The sequence below is a fragment of the Pan troglodytes genome, chromosome 20 (genome assembly GCF_028858775.2).
Source record: "Pan troglodytes isolate AG18354 chromosome 20, NHGRI_mPanTro3-v2.0_pri, whole genome shotgun sequence".
NCBI classification, from domain to species: Eukaryota; Metazoa; Chordata; class Mammalia; order Primates; family Hominidae; genus Pan; species Pan troglodytes.
In genome coordinates this window covers 39,645,482-39,668,445 of record NC_072418.2, presented here as the reverse complement: position 1 = coordinate 39,668,445, position 22,964 = coordinate 39,645,482, and the positions used below count along the sequence as shown (strand labels likewise).

General features: G+C 46.7%; 1 protein-coding gene across 2 annotated transcripts in view; it reads left to right on the top strand.

Annotated features, from left to right (window-relative positions):
* ZNF420 (zinc finger protein 420) overlaps nucleotides 1–22,964 on the top strand; it is a 126,181-nt gene continuing 103,217 nt past the window's right edge. For both annotated transcript variants that reach the window (XM_054673361.2, XM_016935764.4), the window contains exon 1: nucleotides 1–227. The gene's annotated coding sequence lies outside the window, so the exon portion shown is untranslated. The remainder of the gene's footprint in view (nucleotides 228–22,964) is intronic.

Below are 22,964 nucleotides of genomic sequence, written 5' to 3'. Positions count from 1 at the left end.
AAGAAACCAGTCCCTGAGGCTTGGGAAAGCAGGAGCCCTCCGCGGCAGTGCGTCGGTGTCGAGGCTTCGAGGCTCCGGCCTCACCTCTCCAGGAGGTCGACAGAACGACAGGACGTTCTCCGAATGCCAGGAGTCGCAGAGGGCAGAGCAGGATGAAGAAACCACAGGCGGAGTCTAGGGGAAGCAGTACGGCATCCCTGCCTCAGGCCTGCCCGGACGGTGTGCGGGTGAGTGTCCCCAAAAGTCGTGCCCCTGTCAATTCGAGGACAGGTCTGCCTGTGTGCCTGTAGGCTACTCTCTCACCCAAGGGTCGTTCTCACAGAGAGCGGAACCCCACAGCCTCAGGAGTTGCCTGGGGCGGGCAGGGGGGGATGTTTGTGTACCACTGCTGTGTGTGTGTGTAGTGTGTGTGTGTCTCACTTTCTTCTCTCTCTGTCTCCCTCTGTTTCCCTCTTTCTCTGTGTGTGTGCCCGTGTGAGTGTGTTGTCACGAATGTGCCCTGTGCTCCAAAGGGCAATTTCTTGCATGTCGGCCTGTCTTTGGTGAGCCTCTTTCTGCGTCTCTGCCTGGGTCATGTGGAGATGCTTCGGACCCAGAGGAATTGAAATCTCATCCCCAGCCTGAGTGGCAGCTTTTCTAGGATCAAGACCACACCCCAGCCAAGGACAAAAGCATCAGAAGAGCTCACTGTCCTGAGGGAGGGGAGCAGACCGACGTCAAAGACGATGGTTGTAAGTCCGCGAGACTCTTCTCTGACAAATGAAGCCACACCACGACACAGGCTTAAAGAAGAAGCTGGGAACAGGACATGGCAAGGATCCCTGTCACTGGAACACTGGCCTTTCTGGACAAGTCACCTGTTTGGCACTCCTCCCCGGGTGCCCGTTGCGGTGGCACTGTGCTGTATCCTGCCTGGGCTCTGGCCTCTGGCCTCTGCTCTGTCCTCCCTCTTGCTGTGTCTCCCGTTTCTGAGGGGCGCAGATGCTTCTTGGTCTGGCTCAATGTCTTCAACAAAGAACACTTTCCAGTCCATCAGGGAGAAACTTCAAGGAGATCCATGTCATGATTGTTTCCCTCTGCAAACCTGTTTCTGGTGGATTGGGCATGTGTGAAGATCCTGGAGCTCTGGGCATCCATACCTGTCTCAGACAGGGAAGCTCCCTTGGTCTCCATGTTTCACCTGATGGCTGCGTAGTTTCCCTAGAATGAATGGTAGGCGACCGTGGCTGGCCTTGGCTTCAAGAGAGGCGGTGTCACATTTCCTCTGCATTTCCTGTCTCATTCTTAAGGGACATCTGCTTCCTCTGCTCCTGGGTGGACTGCCTCCCAGAACTGAATCTTTTGGCTGCCAATAATGTCAGGGAGCCAAAGGGACTGGGCTGGGGCTGGGTGCATGGGAGGTTGCGTTAGGGCTACCTAGGCGGTGGAGGGATGGGGGTGGAGTGATCGTTACAGAAACCTCTCCGCTCCTCCAGCAGGCTCCCCAAAATGTGGCTTGGACTTACGCACAGGGCCTCTTCTGGTTCCCAGCTGTGCTTTGCTTTTCCTCGGCATCGTTGGGGAGGTCACCTGTGCCCCCCTTCCACCGGGCATATGCCTGGACACCAGTGTTCGTCTCGCCATCGCCCCATATGGCCTCGGTGACACACACTCACCCCATCTGCTCTGGGGGACGCCAGTGCCACGTTTGGTCACACTGGCTCCACCTCGGACTCGCCTCTGTTCTTGTTTGCATGTCTCCTGGAAAGCGGTGGCGGCACACAGCAGCCCCAGGACTTTGGCAAGTGGGGCAGGCCACTGCACCTCCCAGGGAGGAGGGAGGCAGAGGGCTCTTGTTTCAGTGAATTTTCAGCTGACACCATGCCTTGAGGCCCATGGGATCTTTCTGTGCCCCAGCGAGGCCCTGCCTGCCTCACCAGATGAGGTGAGCCCATCCCTGGTCAGCTGGTGGGATCCAAAATCGGATCTGAAGAGCAGTACTGAGACCCCAGCAGGCGCCCTGAACCTCCTCTTCCACTGGTAGAAGTTGGCTCAAGGAGGCCCTGAGGACAGGACTCCTGCGAGTCCGGCCCTAGGGCGCCCGCAGCCCCCACTCCCTCGCCGCCCCCTACTTGATCCCGGATTCAGCCACCACCGCGCTGCAGCAGGAGCCCCTACTGCCGCCGCCATTGTTCAAGGGGGCCTCAGCCTGTGTTCCAGGAGCTGAGCGCGAGTCGGCCTAGGCAATGCGCATGCCTGAGGCGCGAGAGGATTATCCCGTCACAGTGATTCCCACAGTTGCCTGAGAAACCAGTCCCTGAGGCTTGGCAAAGCAGGAGCCCTCCGTGGCAGTGCTTGGGTGTCCGGGCTCCGAGACTCCGGCCTGACCTCTCCATGGGGTCGAAAGGACGGTCTCTGGATGCCAGGAGTCGCGGAGGGCGGACCAGGATGAGGAAACCATTGGCGGAGTCTGGCAGAAGCAGTGCCGCATCCCAGCCTCAACTGCCGGGACGGTGTTCAAGTGAGTCTCCCCAAAAGTCATGCCCCCCGTGATCTCGACGACATGTCTGCTTGTGTGCCTGTGGGCTGCTCTCTCACTTGAGAATCGTTCTCGCAAAGAGCAGAACCCCGCAGCCTCAGGGGTTGCCTGGGGATATGTGTTTCTGTGCCACTGCTCTATGTCTGTGTGTGTGTGTCTCCCATTCTCTCTTCTCTCTCTGTCACTCTGTTTCTCTCTCTCTGTCTGTGAGTGTGTGTGCCGGTGTGCGTGTGTGTGTTGAATGAATGTGCCCTGTGCATCAAAAAGCGATTTCTTGCATATCGGCCTGTCTTTGGTGCGCCTCTTGCTGCGTCTCTGCCTGGGACATGTTGCCGGTTGTCAATCGGTTTCGCGGCAGTTCCACTTTGGGTTTCTAAAGGCCTCGACGACGTGAGGAGAGGCGTCGGTCCTGGAGGAACTGAAATCTCATCTCCATCCTGAGCGGCCTCTTTTCTAGGATCAAGACGACCACACTCCAGCCAAGGACAAAAGCCTCACAGGAGCTCACTGTCCTGCAGGAGGGGAGCAGACAAACGTCAAAGAAGATGGTTCTGTCTCCTCACGGCTCTTCTCTGAAAAATGAAGCCACACCACGATACAATCTTCAAGAAGCTGGGAATGGGACATGGCAAAAACCCCTGGCCTCTCTGGACAAGTCACCTGTTTGGCACTCCTCCCCTCAGCCTGTGGCGGTGGCACTGTGCTGTATCCTGCCTGGGCTCTCGCCTCTGCTCTGTCCTCCCTCTTGCTCTGTCTGCCCTGTTTCTGAGGGGCCTAGATGCTTCTTGTTCTGGTTCAATGTCTTCAACAAAGATCACTTCCCAGTCCAACAGGGAGAAAGTGGTGATCCGTGTCATGATTGTTTCTCTCTCCAAACCCGTTTCTGGTGGATTGGGCAGGTTTGATGATCCTGGAGCTCTGGGCATCCATACCTGTCTCAGACAGGGAAGCTCCCTTGGTCTCCACGTTTCATGGGATGGCTGCGTGGTTGGCCTAGAATGAGTGGTAGGCAACCGTGGCTGGCCTTGGCTTCTAGGAAAGGCGGTGTCGCGTTTCCTCTTCACTTCATGTTTCATTCTTGAGGGACATCCTCTTCTGAGCTCCTGGGTGGACTGCCTCCCAGAACTGAATATTTTGGCTGCCATGAATGTCAGGGAGCCAGAGGGATTGGGCTGGGGCTGGGTGCATGGGAGGTTGTGTCGGGGCTACCTAGGCATTGGAGAGGTGGGGGTGAAGTGAACTTTGCAGAAACCTCTCCGCTCCTCCAGCAGGTGTAGCAAAATGTGGCTTGGATTCAGGCACAGGCCCTCTCCTGGTTCCCAGGTGTGCTTTGCTTTTCCTTGACGTTGTTGGGGAGGTCACCTGTGCCCCCCTTCCACCAGGCACATACCTGGACACCATTGTTCATCTCGCCATCGCCCCATATGGCCTTGGTGACACACACTCACCCCATCTGCTCTGGGGGACGCCAGTGCCACGTGTGGTCGCATTGGCTCCACCTTGGACTCGCCCCTGTTCCTGTTTGCACGTGTACTAGAAAGCGGTGTCTTCTTGCAGGAGCCCCAGGGCTTTGGAAGCGGAACAGGCCATTGCTCCTCCCAGGGGCGAGGGAGGCAGAGGGCTCCTGTGTCAGTGAATTTTCAGCCGACACCACGCCTTGAGGCTCATGGATCTTTCTGTGCCCCAGCGAGGCCCTGCCCGCCTCACCAGATGAGGTGAGCTCATCCCTGCTTACTTGGCGAGATCCAAAATCTGAAGAGGAGTCCTGAGACCCTAGCAGGCGCCCTGAAGCTCCTCCTCCACCGGTAGAAGTCGGCACAAGGAGGTCTTGAGGACAGGACTCCTGGGGGTCCAGCCCTGGGGCGCCCGCAGCCGCCTCTCTCAACGAAGCCCCCTCCTCGACCTTGGATCCACCTGCCCTCCTACCACCGCGCCGCTGCCATTATTTAAAGGGGCCGCAGCCTGACTTCCAGGAGCGGAGCGCCAGTTGGCCTAGCCAATGCGCATGCGTGAGGCGCGAGCGGATTCTCGTCACAGTGATTCCCACGGTTGCCTAAGAAACCAGTCCCTGAGGCTTGGCAAAGCAGGAGCTCTACATTGCAGTGCTTGGGTGTCGGGGCCCTGAGGCTCCGGCCTGACCTCTCCAGGGTGTCAACAGGATGGTCTCCAGATGCCAAGAGTGGTGGAGGTCCGACCAGGATGATGAAGCCACAGGCGGAGTCTGGGGGAAGCAGCTCGGCATCCCAGCTTCAGGCCTGCCGGGACGGCGTTCGAGTGAGTCTCCCAGAAAGTCATGCCCCCCCGTGACCTCGAGGACAGGTCTGCCTATGTGCCCGTGGGCTGCTCTCTCACCCGAGAGTCGTTCTCCTGGAGAGCAGAGCCCCGCAGCCTCAGGGGTTGCCTGAGGGGGGTGTGCTTCTGTGCCACTGCTATATGTCTGTGTGTGTGTGTGTGTGTGTGTGTGTGTGTGTGTGTGTCTCCCATTCTCTCTTCCATCTCTGTCTCTGTTTCTGTCTCTTTCTTACTTTCTTTGTCTGTGCGCCCGTTTGCGTGTGTGTGTGTTGGGACGAAAATGTCTTGTGCACCGGAGTGCTGTTTCTTTCTTGTAAGCCTGTCTTTGTTGAGCCTCTTTTTGCGTCTTTTACTGGCTCTTGCGGCCCGTTGTCAGTTTTCCCTGCCGTTCCACTTTGCATTTTGTGAAAGCCTGGGCAACATGGGGAGCATCGTGGGTCCCGCAGGAGTTGAATTCTCCTCCCCATCCTGATAGGCCTCTTGTCCAAGATCAGGACGACCACACCACACTTAAGCACATTTTTTAAAGGGGTCGCAGCCTGATGTTTAGGAGCCGGGCCCATGTAGACCTGGCTAATGCGCCTTACTCGCCTCTCACTGCCTGTCACTTCGTCCACAGCAGCCCCCGCTCACTATTTTTTAAAGGGGCCACTGACGGGATTACAGGAGCCAAGCGCCTGTCGGCCTTGCCAATGTGCATGCTCGTGGCGTGAGCAGGTTCTCACGTCTTAATGATCCCCTCCATCGTCTGGGGAATGGGTCCCTGAGGCTTGCCGATCACAATCACTCCGTGGCAGTGCATCCGTGTCAAAGCTTTTGCCTGACCTCTCAACGTGGTTGACATGATTGTCTCCGGATGCCCGGATTTGAGGAGGTCACCGACCAGGATGAAAAAACCTCATGCAGAGTCACGGAGAAGCAGCGCGGGATCCCAGCTTCAGGGGACAGATGGAATCTCCGGACTCCCATTTGGATCTGATTTTGGATCCCACCCGTTGAGCAGGAATGGGGTTACAATCTGGTGAGGCGGGGAGGGCCTCTCTGGGGCACAGAACGGTCCCACAGGCCTCAAGCCATGGTGTCAGCTTAAAGTTCATTGACTCATCAGCCCACTGCCTCCCTTCTCCTTGGCCGGAGCAATGGCCTTCTCTGGTTTCCAAAATCCAGGGGCTCCTCTATCCCGACACTGCTTTCTGGGACCAGTGCCAACAGGGCCAGGGGTGAGTTTGAGGTGGAGCAAATGCGACCACACGTGGCACTGGCGTCCCCTATGAGCAGATGTAGTGAGCGTGTATCTCCAAGGTCGTTTGGGGTGATGTGGAGACTAACAGTGATGTCCTGGCATGCGCTCAGGGGGCTATGGGGACCTTCCGAAGAAAGCCAAGGAAAAGCAAATCACACCTGGGAACCAGGAGAGGGCCTATGCCGGAGAACAAGCCCATTCAGGGAGGCCTACTGGAGGAGGCGAGAGGTTTCTGCAAAGTACGCTTCACCCCCACCCCTCCATTGAGTAGGTACTTCTCAAGCCGTCTTTCCTTCAGCCAGCCAAAACGGAAAATCGTTCCTGCCTTTTTAGGACAGCAGTGCTGAGCAGCAGGATTCCTTGAGCTTTGAGACCAGGACGGTGCCCTGGGAGGCCCAGGTTGAAGGGAGGCAGTGAGCTCATGAAACGGGGAATTTTCAGCTGACTCCCTCCCCTGGGGTCTCAGCTGTTTGTGTGCCCCAGCGACCCCCTTCACACCTCACCAGACTGAATAACCAGCCCCATGGGACCCGATTTCTGCCTATACCTTCCAATCCGGAATCGGAGCAGAAGAGCAGTACCGAGTGCCCACCTCACGGTCTGAAGCGCCTCCCCCTCCACCGGGATCCGAACACGAAGTCGGCTTAAGGAGGCCCTGAGGTCAGGACTCTTAGGGTCCTGCGCTGCTTGTCGCAAGCAGCCTCCTCCCCCAAGCCGCCGCCGGTCCATCCCTAGCATTTTCCTGGGGCTGCAGCCTGACAGCCCTGACATTGCAGCGCGCGCGAGCCGACCACGACAATGCGCATGCACCAAACGCGAGGCACCAGGGCAAGCTCTGAGCCAGGGCTGGCCTCCCAGGGACCACCACCATTGCCTGGGCACGGGTCCCAGAGGCTTGGCAGATCAGGAGCCCTCTGTGGCAGTGTGTAGAGTTGGGCTGATGTCTCTCCTCTCTGGGGGATCAGCGCGGTGATCCCACAATCCTTGGAGACTGGCAGGGCCGAACTAGGCCGAAGAAACGTCAAGCAGGGCCCCAAGAATGCACCACAGGATCCCTAAGGATCCCTATGATGTATCAGGCCTGCCTAGATAGTTTAGGGGTGAATCTCCTTGAAAGTCGTCCCCCCCGGGATTTGGACATACGGCCTGCCTATGTGCCTGAGGGCTGCTCTCTCCCCGGAGGGGCTTCCTGGCAGAGAGCAGAACCACGCAGCCTCAGGAGCTGCCTGGCTGTGTGTTTCTGTGCGAGTGCTGGATGTCTCTGTGTGTGTTTCTTTCTGTGTGTGTGTGTGTGTGTGTGTGGTTTCTTGTGAAACAAATGTGACTCGTGCGCTGGAGCGCGGTTTCTCTCAAGTCCACCTACCTTCTGATGCTCCTCACTCTGTGGCTCCGCTTGGGCTGCGGGGCCCCACGTCCTTTGTTTTGCTTGTAGTTCCTGAAGCCTCGGAGAAGTGGGGGGCTGGCTCCAACCCACAGGGGTCCAAATCATCTCCCCACCCCGAGGAGCCACTCTTCTAGAAAGAAGATGAGCACAGCACACCCAAGAACAGACGCCTCCTAAGGGCCCATGGTCCTGCGGCACATCCAGGGCTGGACGCTAGCTGTCCTGTCCTCAGGATCCCCTTGAGCCCACTTCAAATTCCGTTGCTGGCAGGGCAGGAGCTTAAGGATGTCAGGTGGGCACTCAATCTTTCAGTTCCATTCCGGGTCAAAAAGAAATGATGTGTGCAGAAATAAGGTGAGACAGGGGTGAGGATACAGTCTGATGAGGTGGGGAGGAGGTCCCACAACTACACCAGCAGGACAGGTGCAGATAGATGTCAGAGAAGCTGGTTCCAACTCATTCTCCCCTTCCTCTTCACTGCATAACCTGTCCACACCATGGCCTGGTGCTGGTGGAAGAAGACATGAATGTGAGGAGAATATTTGGACTGCAAATTGTGGCCTTTCTGGCCAGCTTCCAGGTTGGGCCCTCATTCCCGGAGCCACATGCAAGTGGGATGGATTGATCCTGCGCGGGCTCTGGCCTCTTCTCTGTCCTCTCTTTTCCTGCCTTCCATGTTTCTCATGGGCCTAGGGTTTCCTTGGTCTGGCTCTACATTCTCTACAACAAACTTTTCCCAGTTAGTTGAGGATGACCTTTCTGAAGATCCATGTCATGAGTGTTTCCTCCTCAACACCCACATTTCCTAATGACTAGGTAGCTGTGATAATTCTTGAACCGTGGGTGCTCGTAGCTCCCACCAACAGGGAAACTTTTGGTCCTCCTATTCCGTCAGATGACTGCATGATTCCCAAAGGATGAGAGGTAGTCAGCCATGGCTGGCCTTTGCCTTCTAATCTAGGCTGTGTTTCATTTCCTCTGCACATCCTTCCTCATTGTTAAGTGATCTCCCATTTCTCTGTTCCTGACTGGAACTACCTCTCAGCACGGAACCATTGGCTGTTAGGAATTTCACAGAGCAAAAGGGACTGGCAGTTGACTGGGTGCAGGCCAGGTGGTGGGTAGTGATCCGGTGTGGGGTTTGGGGTGTTTTGCACTTTGCACCTCTTGGCTCCTCTGACTGGAATCCCTGAACGGGGCTTGGACTCCAGCACAGGCCCCTCCTGTGGTCCCAGTTGTGCTTTGCTTGTCCTTCCCTTTCTTGGGGATCCTCATTGCCCATTGGGAGCATGCCTGGACATCCTTCTGAGGCTTGGATTCACCCCATATGGCCTTTGAGACACACTCTCAACCTTATCTGTCCCCATGGATTGCCAGTTCCAGGTGTGGCCACCTTGGCTCCACTTTCAGCTTGCCTTTGTCCTCGTTCCCGTTGCTACTGGACAGCAGTGCTGAGGAGAAGCGGGAGCTTCTGGCAGCCAGACAGGCATGTTTGCTGAGGCACTAGTTTGCATGACGCTACTGGGACCCCTCGGAGGATGATTTTGGTAGTAGGGCCAAGGCCAAACAGGTTAGTAGCCAAGCTCTATGGGACTTGGGTTGTTTCCAAGTCTGAAGCAAGATGACTGCTGGGTCTACAACCTAGATATGGGTCACTGCTTTCAAAACAACCCTCTTAGGTCTTGGGATCCACAAGGGTTTCATAACCTCCTACATGAATCCCAAGGCTCCCAGAGAGAGACTTTTGCCAATGGATAAGTGCAGAATTCTTACTGTTGTGGGGGGATATGAGCAGGTGACCACATATTTCACCATCTTGCTAACATCATCACTATCTGTTTCCTTTATTGTATAATAAACTAGTAAACCTAAGTGTTTTCCACAGATCTGTAGCCATTCTAGCAAATGATGCAACTAATGGAGAGGATCATGGGAACTTCTGATTCAGTCATTCAGTAAGACGTACAGGTGACATCTGGACTTGTGATTGGTGTCTGAAGTGAGAGTAGTCTTGTGGGACTGAGCCCCTGGCCTGTGGGATCTGACCCTAAATCTGATTAGTGTCAGAATTGAAGTGCAGGATGCCCAGTTGGTGTCCACAAGGAAAAGCCCCACACAAGTGGTATGAGAAGTACTGAGAGTGGCATGAGTATAGAAGGAAAACCTGCTTTTGCAGATACAGTGGCATACATACAATCCTTTTGTATAACCAGGGTTATACACCATGACCAAGTAGAATTTATTCTTGGAATGAAACAATGGTTAAATATTTGAAATCCTAACAGTGTAATATATCACATTAAGAATGAAGGAAAAACCCCACTTGATTATCTCAATTCACGCAAAAAGTTTCAACCAATTTCAAAAACCATTAATGATTTTTTAAAAAGTCATGCAACAAATTAGGAATTGAAGGAAACTACCTCAACATAATAAAAGTTTTATGTGAAAAACCCACAGTGGACAGCACACTCGGTGAAAGACTGAAAGCTTTTTCTCCAAGATCAGGAACAAAGGAAGAAGGCCTGCTGTCACCATGTTCATTCAGCAGAGTACTAAAAGTACTAGCTACAGAAATGTGGCAAAAAAAAACAACAACCGGCATCCAAATTGAAGACAATGAAATGAATTTTCTGTGTTTGCAGATGATATGATCTAATGTGTAAAAAACCCAAAAGACTCCATAAACAAAAAACAACTAATAAAATGAATTCAGCAGAGTGCCAGGATGGTCAACACACAGACACAAAAAAGTTTCATTTCTATACAATTACACTGAAGAACACAAAAAAAGAGAAAACCATGCCATTCACAATAGCATCAAAAAGAATAAACTTCTTCAAAGTTAACCAACAAATTGAAAGACTTGTCCAATGAAAACTACATATCATTCCTGAAAAAAAATTAAAGACATAAACTGAAAGGCATCCCCATGTTCATGGATTGGGAAATTTAATATTGTTAATATGTCAATACTATCTAAAGCCATCTACAGATTTCATGTAATCCTTCTGAAATTCTAATGACATTTTTTGTATAAACAGAAAAATCTATCCTGAAATTCATATGAAACCTCATGGGATTCCAAGTAGGCAAAACAACCCTAAAAACTAGGAATAAAGCTGGAAAAATCACACTTTCTGATTTCAGAACTTACTGCAAAATGAGAGTAATCAAAGAGTCCAATATTAATCAATGCATATATAGCCAGATGCTTATCAACAAGGGTGCCAAGATCAGTCAATGGGGATATGACAGGGTTCTGAACTGTGCTAGGAAAACTGGGTATCTACATAAAAAAGAATAAAGTTGAACTTTTTTTATTTTTATTTTTTGTTTGTTTGTTTTTTTGAGACAGAATCTGTGTCGCCCAGGCTAGAGTGCAGTGGCACGATCTTAGCTCACTGCAACTTCTGCCTCCTGGGTTTAAGTAATTCTCCTGCCTCAGCCTCCTGAATAGCTGGGATTACAGGTGTGCACCACCATGCCCAGTGAATTTTTTTATATTTTTAGTAGAGGCGGGGTTTCACCATGTTGGCCAGGCTGGTCTCGAACTCCTGGCCTCAAGTGACCCACCCACCTCAGCCTCCCAAAATGCTGGGATTACAGGCACAAGTCACTGTGCCCAGCCAAAGTTGAACTCTTAATGCCATATACAAAATTAGCTTAAAATGGATCCATAAACTAATTGTGAGATCAAATGCTTTCATAGCACTGCATTTGGTAATTTTTTTTGGAGGATACCAAATGTACAGGCATCAAAAGAAAAAACAGACAAGTTGAAATTCATGAAAAGTAAAAAAGAAGTGTGAATCAAATGACATCAATAGATTTAAAGGGAAACCCACAGAATGAAAGAAAATATTTGCAATCATAAACCTGATAAGGGATTAAGATGCTAAATATATAATCTGTAAAATCCAACAATTAAAAGGGTCCAAAAATCTGCCACAGACTTCAGAGAGTTCACGTCTCTACTAAAAATACAAAAATTATTTCTTCAAAGACATACAGATGGCCAATAAGCATGTAAAAAGATACTCACCACACTAATTATTAGGGAAATGCTAATCAAATCTATAAGGAGATACTACTTTATCTCCATTAGAAAGGCTGCCATTAAAAAATAGAAAATAAGAGCTGTTGGTAATGATATAGAGAAATGGGAACCCTGAGGCACTATTGCAGGGAATAGAAAAAGGTACAGCCACTGTGAAAAACAGCATGGCAATTCCTTAAAAAATTGAAAATGGAGGCCAGGCGTGGTGGCTCAAGCCTGTAATCCCAACACTTGGGGAGGCTGAGATGGGCGGATCACTTGAAGTCAGGAGTTCAAGACCAGCCTGGCCAACATGGTGAAACCCCATCTCTACTAAAAATACAAAAATTAGCCAGGCGCTGTGGCATGTGCCTGTAATCCCAGAGGGCTGAGACAGGAAAATCGCTTGAACCCAGAAGGCAGAGTTTGCAGTGAGCCAAGATTTGACCACTGCACTCCCAACTGGGCGACAGAGAAAGACTCATCTGTCACAAAAAAATAAAAATAAAAATAGAATTACCATATGATCCAGCAATTCCATATCTAGGTAGACACTCTGGGAAACTGAAAGCAGTTTCAAAGAGATATTGGTACACCCATGTGACAGAGCAGAAGCATCGCCATCTTGGACAAACACCGCCATTTTAAATTCCCCTTGGCCGAGCGTGGTGGCTCACGCCTGTAATCTCAGCACTTTGGGAGGCTGAGGAGAGCGGATCATAAGGTCAGGAGATCGAGAACATCCTGGCTAACACAGTGAAACCCCGTCTCTACTAAAAATACAAAAAATTAGCCGGGCGCAGTGGCGGGCGCCTGTAGTCCCAGCTACTCGGGAGGCTGAGGCAGGAGAATCGCTTGAACCCGGGAGGCGGAGCTTGCAGTGAGCCCAGATGGCGCCACTGCACTCCAGCCTGGGCGACAGAGTGAGACTCCGTCTCAAAAAAAAAAAAAAAAAGTTTCCCTTCATTAAAAACTGCCTAAATCCAGCCCAAAAACACAACATAAATGGCTAATGTCAGCATGACCATAAACAACAAATGACACTTCTGACCAGAAACTTTCCAACCCCGAGATGAACCTCCCTCTGAACAGAAACATTGCAGCCCCGCAACAAAACTCTCCTCTACCCAAAAATATTCCGAACTTACAATAAGCTCTCACTCCCTAAACCCTTAAATATCCTTATTCTGTAAGAGAGAACATGCCTGGCCTAAATCAGCCAGAAGCCCCTCTCAGGTTTATTTTCCCAAATAAACCTGTCTTTGACGGTCAAGCTGCTTTTCGTGTTTGTTTCTTCTTTCTTTAACCCTTACACCATGTTCATAGCAGCATTATGCACAATAGCTAAAGTAGAGGCACCCCAAGTGTCCCTTAGTCAATAGATACATAAGTAAAATGCAGTAAATACACACAGTGCACATTATTCAGCCTTTAAATAGAAGGAAATTCTGACATATGCTGCAACATGGATGTTAAGAATATTATACTAAGGAAATAAGCCTGTTATAAAATAAATACTGTATTATTCCACTTATATGAGGTACTTACAACAGTCAACATTATAGAAACAGATAGTAGAATGGTGGTTGGCAGGGGTTGGAATGGGGAGTCATTGTTTAATAGGTATAGAGTTTCAGTTTTGCAAAATGAGGAGTTCTGGAAATAAATGGTGGTGGTGTTTGCTCAACAATATGAATGTCCTTAATAACTCTGAACAGAAGTGTATGCTTTAAATGGTTATGACACCAAATTTTATGTGTATTTCACAATTTTTAAAAATTAGAAGGAAAATAACCCAGCCAAAATCATGAACAAAAGACGTGTAAACCAGGAGTTGAGAAACTCTTTCTGAAAAGGTCAAGAGTGCTTTCCTGTTCCACAGAGTCTCTGTACTGACTATTCAACTCTATTATAATAGGAAGAAAGCAGCCATAGACAAAAAGTAGACAATGAGTGTGCTAATCTTGCAATGAAACATTTTTTATTTTTTATTTTTTTTGAAACGAAGTTTCACTCTTGTTGCCCAGGCTGGAGTGCAATGGTGCTATCTCTGCTCACCGCAACCTCTGCCTCCTGGGCTCAAGTGATTCTTCTGCCTCAGCCTTCCAAATAGCTAGGATTACAGGCATATGCCACCACACCCAGCTAATTTTGTATTTTTAGTAGAGATGGGGTGTCTCCATGTTGGTCAGGCTGGTCTCTAACTCTTGATCTCAGGTGATCCGCCTGCCTCAGCATCCCAAAGTGCTTTGATTATAGGCATGAACCACCACACTGGGCCGAAATATTTAAAAAGTTGCATTTGGTTACTGGTCAGAGTTTCCCAATCAAATGCATAAGCTGGTTACCACTTTGAAAATGAGTAGTTGTAGGCCAGGAGCAGTGGCTCACACCTGTAATCTCAGCACTTTGAGAGGCCAAGGCATGGGGATCACGAAGTCAGGAGTTGGAGACAAGCCTGACCAACATGGTGAAACCCCATCTCTACTAAAAATACAAAAATTAGCATGGCATGGTGGCGTACACCTGTAGTCCCAGCTACTCGGGAGGCTGAGGCAGGAGAATCGCTTGAACCCAGGAGGTGAAGGTTGTGGTGAGCCGAGATCGTGCCACTGCACTCCAGCCTGGGCAACAGAGCAACAGTCTGTCTCAAAAAAAAAAAAGAAAGAAAGAAAAGAAAAGAAAATGAATAGTTGTACATTACTGAGAAAATTGAAAAAATCTGAATTTGGATTCAATTTTGGAATAGGAAATTATTACTAATTTTCTTATGTGTGATTATATGACACTTTGAGTAAACAGGAAATTGTTTTTGGGGAGATGGACTCATGTATTTAGATGTAGAAAATTATATCGTCCATAACACTGTCAAATTATATATCAAATGTATAGGGGCAAAAAATCTAATGTGGCAATATATTAATATATATTTTATTTGCTGCAATTTTAAAAACTTTTCTATATATTTAAACTTAAATATATAATTAAATGTATACTAAAAGTGTAAAAATTGCAAACTAGATAATATTTGGTTAATTTCTAATGCATTTTGAATTGTGCAAAAGGAATATAAATTATTATTTTCACACTTTTGACATTTTAAAAATTTGTACATCTGAATTTCATTCCAGGATTAAGTGTGTGATTCACCTTGAAATTCGAATGAGACCCTCTCATGGTTTTTACTTGCTTGAGTTTATCCAGAATGAATTCAAATTCAAAAAGGGATGAGTAATTACATGAAATGCTTCTGAATTCTGTCATTCTTCTGAATTTTATCTCATCAAAATCCACTAACAATTCCACAGAAATGAAAAAAATTAACAAAAAATAGCACCCATAATGATATCACAAATGGAAGCTAATATTTATTGAACATAACAGTACATTCTAGATAGTGTTCCATGTTTTTTTCATGTATTAACTCATGTAATACAGCAATATACTGTAGGTACTACTATCGCCATTTACATATGATGCCCAGAGGGGATAAGTATTATCCCCAATATCATATTGGCTGTAAGGAGTTGAACGCTGATGACGATCATTAAGATATGTAGCATGGGGGCGGGCGCGGTGGCTCACGCCTGTAATCCCAGCACTTTGGGAGGCCGAAGCAAGCGGATCACAAGGTCAGGCGTTCGAGACAAGTCTGACCAACATGGCGAAACCCAATCTCTACTAAAAAAATACAAAAATTAGCCACGCATGGTGGTGCACACCTGTAATCTCAGCTACCTAGGAGACTAACGCAGGAGAATCACTTAAACCCAGGAGGCAGAGGTTGCAGTGAGCCGAGATTGCACCACAGCACTCCAGCCTGGGCGACAGAGCAAGACTCTGTCTCAAAGAAAAAGAAAAAAAAAAAAGATATGTAGAATGCCTAAAGCCTTTTCCGCATCACACAGCTCTGTTTGATGACTTTTCATCACTTTAACAGTAATTGGTGCTGGAAGACTTTTACATACAAAGTATAAAGAGCAATGCTTTCCTATATCCTCTCAATTTTCCTCTATTACGAATGGTTTGATAATGCAAAAATAGAAGAATGCCAGAAAAGATTTTCTTTTCTTTCTTTTTTTTTCTTTTTGAGATGGAGTCTTGCTCTGTCGCCCACGCTGGAGTGCAGTGGCGCAATCTTGGCTCACTGCAGCCTCTGCCTCCTGGGTTCCAGGGATTCTCTTGCCTCAGCCTCCTGGGTAGCTGGGATTACAGGTGCACGTCACCATGCCCAGCTAATATTTGTATTTTTAGTAGGGACAGGGTTTTGCTGTGTTGGCCAGGCTGGTCTCCAACTACTGACCTCAGGTGATCCACCCCTCTTGGCCTCCCAAAGTGCTGGGATTACAGGCGTGAGCCACTGTGCCCAGCCCAAAAGAGGTTTTCTTGTGTTCTTATAAAAATACATTATAAACTATCTGAATCTGAGTAACATTTGGGTTCAGAGATAAAAAATGACACATTACTGACATTTTGAAAAGTTCACACCAGTACAAACAAATTGATACCTAATAAGAGCTTAACCATATCTAAAAGCCTTCCCATGTAGTCTTTATCCAAATTGTTTCTCAGTGGTATAAATACATTGACACACTGTACATATATACATATACATATATATGGGTCCCTCCTCTTGGCCAAGGGCATTCCAGAGTTACCTGAAAATCTAGTTCAGGCCATGATGGAAGAGGGGTTTTCATATGCCTCATGATACCCCTCCAACATGAACATCAACACAGACCTTAAGTCTGATAAGAAACATTTGTATCCTCTCTCAAGCCTGCTACTTGGAGGCTTCATCTGCAGAATAAAACCTAGGTCTCCACAACCCCTTTTATAACCCAGACATAACCTACTGATAACTCTTTCCACCGAATGCCCATCGGAAAATTTTAAAATCTACCTATGACCTGGAGGCACCTCCTTCTAGTTGTCCCACCCTTCCAGATTGAACTAATGTAACTCTGGCATGTATTGATTGATCTCATGCCTCTCTAAAATGTGTAAAGCAAGCTGTACCCGAGCCACTTTGGTTGGGCACATGTTGTCAGGACCTCCTGAGGTTGGGTCACAGGGCATCCTTAACCTTGGCAAAATCAACTTTCTAAATTGACTGAGACCCGTCTCAGACATTTTGGGTTCACAAAGGGTTTTTTTTGTTTGTTTGTTTGTTTGTTTTGAGACAGAGTCTCATTCTGTTACCCAGGCTGGGGTGCAGTGGTGCAATCTCAGCTCACTGCAACCGCCACCTCCCAGGTTCAAGCGATTCTCCTGCCTCAGCCCCTCGAGTAGCTGGGATTAAAGGTGCTGTCACCACACCTGGCTAATTTTTTGTATTTTTAGTAGAGACGGGGTTTCACTATGTTGGCTAGGCTGGTCTCGAACTCCTGACCTCAGGTGATCCATCCACCTTGGCCTCCCAAAGTGCTGGAATGACAGGCGTGAGCCACCACGCCTGGCCTTAATTTTTTTAAATAGAGATGGGGTCTCACTATGTTGCCCAGGCTGTTCTCGAACTCCTGAGTTCAAGCTATCCTCTGGCTTTGGCCTTGCAAAGTGCTGGGATGACAGGCATGAGCCACCACACCCTGCCGTAAAGGACTTCTTACCACTATGAGTACTCTGATATTGAGCAAATTGCCCAAACACACTAAAGGCCTTCCCACACTTCTCACATTCATAGGGCTTCTCTCCAGTATGAATACTCTGATGTGCTTTAAGGCCTGAGTTGAGCCTAAAGGACATCTCACATTTGTTACATTAAAAGGGTTTCTCACCAGTGTGAATATTGATGTTGACTAAGTCATCCATACACACTAAAGGCCTTGTCACATTCCAAACATTTATAGGGTTTCTCACCAGAATGAAATCTATGATGTACAGAAAGTTGGCAGCTAGTCCTAAAAGCTTCACCACACTCTTTACATTCATAGGTTTTCTCAGCATCATCTCTTGTTCATTGAACATGTATATGAGGCTGAAGGGTGTTTTCCTTGTTTTCTGTAACATCCGAGGAGTAAGGAAAGGGGCATTTTCTTCTTACCTGTCTGAAAATCTTGTTTTTTTAAAGTTAACTGTTGTTTTTTTTTTTTTAAGTAAGATTGATGTTTTCTCAAAGGTGAGCCTTGAAATTTGTAAAATTGGAATTATAAGAAAGAGAAACCTACAAAGCACAGACATTAAGAAAACCAGGAAGCAACAGAATTAAGTTCCTTTTATAATAGCAGACTAATGGACAGGTGGTCTTTTTTATCTTCTGTGATGATACATTATTACACTACCTATCATGTACTTGTTTCTATGGATTATCTTGATTCATCTTCAGACCTGTCATGTGTAGTGAGATGGGGAAACAGAGGCACCAAGACGTTGACATCTCACAATGCAGAGCTCAGTATCACTTTCTTAGAGGCTGAGAAGACAGCCTGTCTCCTTAATTTTACCAGGATACCACTTAATTTATGCATAGATTTTTAAACCTGTCTTTTTTTGTTGTTTTTTTTTTAAGAGACAAGGTCTCACTCTGTTGCCTAGGTTGGAGTACAGTGGTGTGAACACTGCTCACTGCAGCCTCGACCTCCTGGGCTCAGCAATCCTCCTGCCTCAGCCTTCCAAAGTGTTGGGATTACAAACCTGAACCACCACACCTGGCCTAAGCCTGTCTTCTTTACTGAGTAATTCATCCTTGATACTATTTACCCATCGATTATATAATTTAACATCAATCTTATTAATAATGGCATAAGGCCGGGTGTAGTGGCTCATGCCTGTAATCCCAGCACTTTGGGAGGCAGAGGCGGGCAGATGACCTGAGGTCGGGAGTTCAAGAGCAGCCTGATCAACATGGAGAAACCCCATCTCTACTAAAATACAAAATTAGCTGGCGGGGGGTGGGGGGTGACACATCCCAGGCTGGAGTGCAGTGGCACCATCTCAGCTCACTGCAACCTCCGCCTCCTGGGCTCAAGTGATTCTCCTGCCTCAGCCTCCCGAGTAGCTGGGACTACAGGCATGTGCCACCATGCCCGGCTCTTTTTTTTTTTTTTTTTGAGAGGGAGTTTCACTCTTGTTGCCCAGGCTGGAGTGCAATGGGGTGATCTGGGCTCACTGCACCTCCGCCTCCCGGGTTCAAGCGATTCTCCTGCCTTAGCCTCCCAAGTAGCTGGGATTACAGGCATGTGCCACCACACCCTGCTAGTTTTGTATTTTCAGTAGAGATGGGGTTTCTCCATCTTGGTCAGGCTGGTCTCAAACTCCCGACTTCAGGTGATCTGCCCACCTCGGCCTCCCAAAGTGCTGGGATTACAGTTGTGAGCCACCGGGCCTGGTAGCCCAGCTGATTTTTGTATGTTTAGTAGGTATGGGGTTTTGCCATGTTGGCCAGGCTGGTCTCGAACTCCTGACTTCAAGTGATCCTCCTGCCTCAGCCTCCCAAAGTGCTGGGATTACAGGCGTGAGCCACCACGCCTGGCTAAAAAAACCAAAAACTTTAGATAAGTGAATTTGGAGGAAATATTTATAACAGATAAAATGGACAAACAGATAATAATTCTAATTTACTGTCTCTCTGGCTTAATAAAATATTAGTCAATACCCTAAGAAGAAAGGAACAAAATAAAAATTAGCCATTCACAAATACAAATAGTCAACAAACAAAGCCAAAACCTAAGAACTTGTTGAGCACTTATTTCTTCTCTGAAATTGGCTCTTGAATTTATTGAACATGCAATGACTTCAGATTAGGAAATTTCAAAAATGTTTTTTAAAGTTTCACTTTTTGGAATTTAAAATTAATCCAAATTATTTAATATTCAACATTTGGAATTTACCAATCAATCCTCTTTCATTTTGTTTTTCACCCTTAGAATAATTCCTTTTTCAAGAGTTTAAAACATTTTTAAAATTAATTGATTCTGCAGGCTGGGCAACATAGGGAGACTGTTTCTCTACAAGAAAAAAAAATTTTTAATATATAAAATACATATTTCTTTAAACATATATATTTTAAGTATATAAAATATATTTTAAATTTTTTAAATTTTTTTGCCAGATCGTAGGGTAAGCGTATGTTTAGTCTGGCATGAACTTGCAAAACTGCCTTCCACAGTGGCTGTACCATTTTGCATTCTCAGCAGCAATAGATGAGAGTTCCTGTTGCTCCATATCTTCACCAGCATCTGGTATTGTCAGTGTCTGGATTCAAGCCAGTCTAATAGATGTGTAATGGTGTCTCATCGTTGTTTCAATTTGAATTCCCTAGTGACATATGGTGTTGAGCATCTTTTCAGATACCTACGAAATGTGCTGGGCATGGTGGCACATGCCTGTGGTCCCAGCTACTCAGGAGGCTGAGGCAGGAGGATTGCTTGAGCCCCGGAGGTTGGGATTGCAGTGAGCTGTGATTGCACCACTGCACTCCAGCCTGAGTGACAGAACGAGACCCTTTCTCCAAAAGATAAATAAATAATTGACTTAATTTTTAGAACAGTTGTAGGTGTACAGAAAAATAGAGCAGAGGGCATATTGAGCTCTAATATCCCCCTCACACCATAGTACACACACTTCCTCTATTATCATCTTGTTAGTGTGGTATATTTGTATGCTCGATGAGCCAATATTAATATGATTAAGTTCATGGCTTATATTAAGATTCACTCTTTGTGTTCTACCATTTATGGACTTTGACAAATGCATGAGGACATATATCCACCATTATAGGGTCACAGAGAAAAGTTTCATTGCCCTAAAAATCCTCTGTGCTCCACCTATTCATCCTTCCCTCTGCTCAAGCCTCTGGCAACCACTGAACTTTTTATAATACCATCTGCCTAGTTTTGCCTTTTTCTAGTATTTTATATAATTGGAACTATACACTATGTGGCCTTTTCACATTGGCTTCTTTCACTTAGAAATACATGTTTAAGATTCCTCCATGTCTTTCCATGCCTTGCTGGTTCATTTCTTCTTATTCCTGAAGAATATTCCATTGTATGATTGTTTCAGAGTTAGTTTATGCATTTCCCTATTGTAGGATATCTTGGTTACTTCCAATCTTTGTCGGTTATGTATAAGCTGCTGTAATCATTCATGTGCAGGATTTGAGTGGATCTAAGTTTTCAACTCATTTGGGTATGTAACAAAGAATGCAATTGCCAGATCGTAGGGTAAGCGTATGTTTAGTTTTGCAGGAATTTGCAAAACTGCCTTCCACAGTGACTGTACCATTTTGCATTCCCAGCAGCAATCAATGAGAGTTCCTGTTGCTTCATATCCTCACCAGCATTTGGTGGTGTCAGCGTTTGGATTTGAGCCAGTCTAACAGATGTGTAGTGGTATCTCATCTTTGTTTTAATTTGAATTCCCTAGTGACATATGGTGTTGAGCATCTTTTCAGATGTTTATTTTTGCTACCTATATAGCAAAGGGCAGATACAGATGATGGACTGCCGGGAAAGAGCTTGCTGTGATGATAGGAAGCTGCAGGCAGGGATGATCTCAGGGTTACCTGGGCATCAACTGTGCTTTCTCCTGTCACATAAAATGTGGTCTACCTGAGTTTTGATTGGAAACAGAATAATACCTGGTTGTCCATAAATATTTCTGACTGAGGCTTGAGATTTATGTATGTTTTGACTGAAAGGTCATATAAGCCCAATATATAAACAGGTTGGGGTACAACAGGGAATGACTGTCAGAGATGTTGAGAGTCTACACTGAATGGATGATGTCACTGCCTGCCCATGTCTTTCTCATTATGGACTTTCAGTGTTTATTTGCCACTTGAAAGGCCACTGAGATAGGCTACATCTGATTTTTCTCTTGAGGATCTCTATTACTGAGAAATTGCTGTATTCTGGGCCACACTGGGTTCATAATCTGACTATATCATGTGTGTGTTTGTTCCTTCCCTAAAATGCTCAGTTCAGCTGCAGTTCTAGAGGTAGATACTACTATGTTTGTATTTCAGAGAGTTGAAGATCTGAGGTCTGGAGAGGTTAGTGTGTAGAAAGTTATGTTGAATAAGTGGCAAGGCTATGTGGCCAGGTCAGATAAGCTGCCTTCGGATTTTGCTCTTGAACTTCTACTGGATAATGTCTTTTCATATAGAAAAGAGGAGAGTGAACTTAGGTGTTTTGTTCAAAATCATCGACTGTAGGAGTTCTTTCAAGATATGATGAAAAGCAATAATTGTCTCATTTTACATTACCTATAATTATTGCTCACCAGAAATTGATTATCGATGCAGCAACCTTTTACATTCCTCTCTGCTTTATTATGCATGGCCGGGCTTCACTGTAACTAAGAGGGTCCAAGATTCAGAAATATCTTTAACTTGCAATGCTTGGTCACAGGTATCCAACTGAAAAATATTTTGCTCATTAGCCATATGGACACATATGATAAACTACAGCCAGAGACACAAAATAAGAAGAAAGGGCTATCAGAAGTCCTGTGTCTCCTTAAATTTTGTATTTCTATTCAAATGCATCTAGAATCATGAGGAAGTTGAGGAAATGGGAAATGCAAAGTCCTAATCAAAGCATTCCCGCATTTCAGTTATCTGCATTATTGAACATTTACATTTATAATGCATACATAAAATTCAATTCAATAGGTATAAAAATGTTAAGTAACCTTTTCTCTCATGCACTCCAGTCATTCAGTAGCTCACCTGAGAGTCAATATTTTAATTTTGTTGTGAATCCTTTAATTTTTTTTCTTTTTCTTTCTTTTCTTTTTTCTTTTACTTTTTTTTTTTTTTTTTTTTGAATCAAAGTCTCGGCCTGTCACCCAGGCTGGAGGGCAATGGCACGATCTCAGCTCACTGCAACCTCAGCCTCTCAGATTCAAGTAGCTGGGATTACAGGCATGTGCCACCACACCTGGCTAATTTTTTGTATCTTTAGTAGAGACGGGGTTTCATCATGTTGGCCAGGCCTGATGTCGTGATCCACCCGCCTTGGCCTCCCAAAGTGCTGGGATTCCGGCATGAGCCACGCGCCTGGCCAATTTTTTTCTTTTTTTAAATGAAGTTTTATTGTGTATATTTAAGGTACACAATATAATGTTATAGGATATATATACGTAGTCAAAGAGTTACTATAGTGAAGCCAATTAAAATATCTATCATCTCACAGGTACCCACATTTTTTGGTGTGGCAAGGGAAGCTAAAATCTACTCATTTAGCATGAATCCCATATACAGTACAATTTTATTACCTATACTCCTCATGTTGTATATTAGATGTATAGGATTGTTCATCCTATGTATCTGCTACTTTGTATCTCTGACCCACATTTCCTCATTTCCTCCCTTCCTTTCTCACTGGTAATCACTGTGGTTCTCTGTTTTTGTTGTTGTTGTTGTTGTTTGAGAGGGAGTCTCGCTCTGTCGCCCAGGCTGGAATGCAGTGGCGTGATCTCTGCTCACTGCAACCTCCGCCTCCTGGGTTCAAGCAATTCTCCTACCTCAGCCTCCCGAGTAGCT